Source organism: Glycine max, chromosome 16 (assembly GCF_000004515.6).
Source record: "Glycine max cultivar Williams 82 chromosome 16, Glycine_max_v4.0, whole genome shotgun sequence".
In the NCBI taxonomy this organism is placed as follows: domain Eukaryota; kingdom Viridiplantae; phylum Streptophyta; class Magnoliopsida; order Fabales; family Fabaceae; genus Glycine; species Glycine max.
The window spans coordinates 4,267,498-4,273,269 of record NC_038252.2 but is presented as its reverse complement, the minus strand read 5'-3'; positions in this window follow the sequence as shown (position 1 = coordinate 4,273,269).

The following is a 5,772-nucleotide window of genomic DNA, read 5'->3' as shown; positions in this document are numbered from 1 at the left end:
TATAATCAGTTTGGACTGGCTTATAAATTTAAGAATCATGGGTAAATAAATATGTGAAAATAAAGTGAATAGAAATATAAAAGGTGTTGAAAAAAATAGAGAAAAGTGAATGAAAATAACTAAGAAATAAAATAGAAATAAAAGTGTTTGATTTAAGAAAATAAAGAAAAAGATAAATAGATAAGAAGTAGAGTAAAAATAACGAATGGACCTCATAACTTTAATTTTCTATCCTAGCAAATGTATCATTCCCCGTACATATATTTTTAAATTGAGTTACAATGAAAAAATTACAATTGTATTAATTATTTTAAAAAAATACTCACAATTAATTCAAGTAAAATCTAAAAAATAATTTAGATGAAAAATATCTAAAATTTAAAAATATTCTAAATTAGTTTTAAAATATAATTAAAAATTTTAAGAATGACCTGTGTCGTTAATTATTTATAAGAGAATAAGTTGCGTCCCTTCCGTCATTTTTATAAAAATTAAATTAGAAATTAGGTTTAGTTATTTTTATAAGTAACAATTTAGAATATTTAATGTAATATTTTTTTTTACAAAAATATCCTTATGATCATTTTTCTTAGTTGAATAAATAATAAGTGAAATACATCAATGTTATAGACTCTTTGAGAGACTAACAATGTCATGAATAAAGAGAATTTCGGAAACCTTACTTAAACTATTTGAGAGGCTAACAATGTTATAGACTCTTTGAAAGACTAACAATGTCATCAATGTTATACATGCATATTCAATAAAAAATTTAAATAACAAATATATTAATGAAGAGAGAGATTAAAATAATTAAAATTAATAAAAATATTTGAAAAAATAAGAGTATGCATCACTAATATTAGGAATAATTTGGAAAAAAATATATAAATTTAAGCTAAATTTAATGTTACTAACTACATTAACTAATTTTTTAAATTATAATGAATTACTTAATTGAGTATAAAAAGGATAGAAGGGAGTAAGAAATTTGATCATTTTTTAAAAAAGGAATTCAAATTAAATATGTGCGGTGGATTTTCTTGGTCCACGTCATTTATGTGATGTCAAACTCAAGTATAGTTTCAATGAATCTGAAACATGAAAATTCATTAAAACCTCAGCTGGCATCACATGAATAATATGTTTTAAAAATATATATATAATCAAAATCTCATTCTAAGTATATACAAAAATGTCTCTGATGGAACTGATGCTTAAAACATTGCCTTTCAGTTTGAGCCTCATAACATATTGTAGTGCATCATAATAGGAATTCCTTGTCTTCTGGAAGCACCTGCATGCCACTCGTATCAAACTTCAGTTAAAGCCTGCCAGACTTGAGAACAAATGGGGTTATGTTAGGTCCTGGTCATTATAATTTTTTTCCCTTATGAAACTTGTTCTCTTTCTTGAAGAAATCTCCAAGAAAAATACGGTTGCCAAACAGTATTGTCTATTTATTTACGTAAAATTTCCGTGAGCTTGACAAACAATTTAGTTGAGAAGCAAATCATTGTGATACTATATATTTAATATTACTCCACAAATTGAATTGTATTGAGCCATGAGTTTAAAAATCGGTGATATTTTTTAATACTACTCAACAAACTTAAAATTATGATGAGGCTCGATGGAAGATAATGATTGAAATATTATATTTAAATTAAAATTTGATATTGTGATTTTATCATCGTAGGATAATATGTTACTTATCAGAAATGAATAAGTTAGTATGAGATTATTCAATTAAACCAATAATCTTGAAATCGAGTTGGATATAAAGTTATGTTAAGTATTTAAAGGAAAAGTATATCGTCTATGGTAATTTTATAAGACTTGAACATGTCTCTTACATAAAATACTAATGAATCCTACTAAAAAGAAAATGAAAATTTAAAAATTATAAAAACAAAATTAGTTAAAAATTATGATACAAAAAATTCTTACGACGAAGAAAGGAATACGACTAGTTATCTAGTCCAAATGTAGTCACAAAATTTCAACACATAATGCATTATGGGTAAGCCGTCACACTTTGACAAGTAAATGCATATGCAACCGCCAACCGGACTTTAATTAGGTTATCATCACGATTCTAAACATGGTTGGATTTTTTTTTTCACTTGTCAATCTTTTCTTTAAAGTGTCATGAATTACTCATTAGTTTACATAAATTAAGAAGAAAATATAGTGAATCAATTGAAAATATCAACAATTAGTCATTAAAATCAAAGTGAGTAAAAATATATTAAATTATGTAAATCAAGAAGGAAATTATGATTGAATCAATAAAAATATCAAAATATAGTACAATCAAGGTTATTTTATTTATAAATTAGATCGGATGGAAGGTTGGACTTCTTAATAGTTAGGATAACATTACTTTCACATGTATAAACCGTCTCGGGTTCACAAAAGAAGCACATCTCATCCTCCATTAAACTTTTTTTTCCAAGTGAAAGGCCAAATAGGCCTAGCTATGAGATCCACGAGGACCAATGATTCAGTGCAAGTGCAAGGATAACGTTTTCCATTTATTAAAGGATTAAAAAATGTTAATTATATTAAGATTGTCTTAATTAATAGTACAATTTTTATATTGTTATTACTATTTCTATATATTGTAAGTCTATGTTAATAATTTGAAATAATACACCAATATCTAATGTACTGATTACATATCAAATTTGTATATTAATAAAATTATGATAATCATACTTTTAATAGTACAATTTTTGTAATTATTTTTATATCTAATGTGTTTTTAAAATCTCAATATTCGATTTCATTTGGGCATGATTAAAGTACTTTAAAATCTTTAAATTTTATTTCTGCATGTTCAATAATCATCTGTGATGTTCCTGAAAATGTTCCAAATAATAAAGTTTGGCAACAAAGAGTTCAGCACACGTGTAATCTAATAATTAATTGTTATTGAATGCTCGTAGAAGCAGACTTTGGGGGGTGGGGGTATCTGGTGGGGTGTGGATGTGATTCTGTGTTGGGAGTTGCAAAGGTCATGTGGTGCAAGAGTTGTTACTTGTTAGGGTAAGCTTGAGACCCAGCTCATTAAATGTTCCAGGGTAGATTGCAGAATCAGTAAATGAACTAAAACAGCTCAATTATTGGAAGTGCCAGACATATTTAGAAATGCAGTCATACTCCACATCTTTTTGTTTAATTTTGGACAGAACAGCTGAAATTGAACTGCATCTATTGGACCCCAGTTGTAACCAGCTGAAAAAAATTGCAGCTATAGGTTGCAAATAAAAGTTTGGCCAATGCTAATAAGTGTGCTTAAGTTATGGGTTAAAAAATTACAATGATTTTTTTTGTTAAGATAGGTAAAATTATATTGTTCATGAATTTTTATGTTTTCTTATCATTTTTAAAATATATATATATATATATATATATATATATATATATTTTAATTTCTTAACCAATATTCTAAGAACGTTCATTGTTAATATTTTAAAGTTTTTTTTTTCTTTTTAATATTTGAGTTGGAACTTTATCTTTAATAATAATCTTTTTTTACCCCCAAACACTCGGATAAATTAGTCTTAAGGTATGTATCTATGTTAAATATTCAAAAGAAGAATTTTATCATCCAGAATAATCTTACTTTTACTGGATTCAAATAAAACTATACGTAATAAAAGATACATATGATTTAGATACATACAGAATAATAATAATATTAGCCCTTTTTTGGGTTAAATAGAATTGCTTTAAATGAATGATGTGTGGTTTATATAAATTTTTTCCTAAATATTATATAAAGAATAATGACTCAAATATATTTTTTTCTCATAAGTTTATTCTTTGTCAATTTTGGTTTTGTAAGTTTATTTATTTATTTTTAATCCATGTGACTTTGCACTTTTTTAATTTTGGTTTCTTGTAAGTTTTTTTTTTTTGTTTATTTTTAGTTCTTATAAATTTTTATTTTTTAAAATTTTTTACAGAAATTAAAATTGAAAAAAAAATGTGAACTTACAATAACTAAAAGTATATTTAAGCAAAAAATAGTTTTAGATTTTTTTCTCATAATTTGTTTTTTATCAATCTTCTTATTTAATAATATTAAAAATATAAATTTGTATACTTTATGTATTATATATATATATATATATATATATATATATATATATATATATATATATATATTCAGTAATATTTTTTTTATAAAGTACTAAGTTGGAGAATTAATAAAATAACACAGTATTTTATGGTGAGTTTTGACATAAAATTAAGTGATACTGTACAAACCTTGTATATTAATAATGTATATTTTAAAATAATTCAATTATGAATAAATGAAAGAATAATGTTTCTTTTCATCTACATTGACTAAATATAAAATCATGTATAAAAAATACTCGTCATAATCCAAATATAAGATTTCATTAATTTGGTTTTCTATTTTCAATAAAATAACAGATAAATAGAAATTTCTCTAAAAATTAGAAAAATAGAAATGGATATTAAAAATCTGGCATTGAAGTATTGTTTATTTCAAAATTGAATTGTTGCCTATAAAATTAATGATATTGAAGGGTTAATTTCATGTCATAAATTTACACATACACACGTTGCTACTGTATAACTTAATAAAAAAATGCAAAACAATATATTTTAAATAATTAATTGTTCAAAATTATGAGATTTATATTTATATAAAATATAAATACTAATTCATGTAACTCTATATATGCATTTTATAAATAAATATAATTACAGAATATTCATGTAACTCAAAGGTTCATACCTCGGCTCTATATGTGGCTAGAGAACTTCTATTGGTTGTTCACTTTCTAGATTGAGTGATTGACGTCTTCATCACTCTTCAACTTCAAATCAATTTGATTCCTTTCATTCTCTTACATGCAAATTGCAACCTGATATATTCAGTGATGATTAGGGTTCTGTGCTTAGTTGGTTCTCTAAGATAAAAACAATAATTAAATAGTTTGATCTTCTGTAAATTTATAGTTTTTTTAACAAATTTAAATCAAACAAAGCTAATGAAAATTAGATTGACTAGATTCACGCCATTAAATTAATAATTTATATACATTTATAAAAATCATATTTGAAAAAAATAAAAAATTATATAAATTTATCATAAAAGTACATAAATTTAACATAAAAAATAACAACCCTATATAGCAATTAGCATGTATATTTATTACAAGAGAATAATCATATATAGAGAGAGAGGATTGATTCATGTTCTATTTTAAAATATATAAATTCAAGAATTAAATTTATAGTGATTAAATTTAATTGGTTTTATTTAAATTAAATCCAATTACATAAAAAATGGAACTAATTTAATTAGTTCAACTTATAAATTTGTTAAATTCATCAGGTTGATGCAATGATATACGATCTCCTTATATTTACATGTGAAAGAATAATTTATTTAATGAAAAAATTTATGTTTATTTTTTTTTGTATGCAAATTTTTCTTGAATCGATGATAATAATATATTATAAGTAGGATTAGTCTTTAATTTAGTAAGTTGGTATACAAACATGGTGTTTAACTCAAGACAAAAAAAGATTATAAATTCTTCATATTTCTTTGACAATATGATAAACAAGGATGAATATGTTATTCTCTCTCATTATAATTATTGTCTTAAATTGTTTAACCCAAAATATGAAACTTAATAAATAGATGAAAAAAATAATAATTTTACAAAATTAACCTTATTATCATTAATTAATTTTTAGTTTTTGTTGCCTATTATTAATATG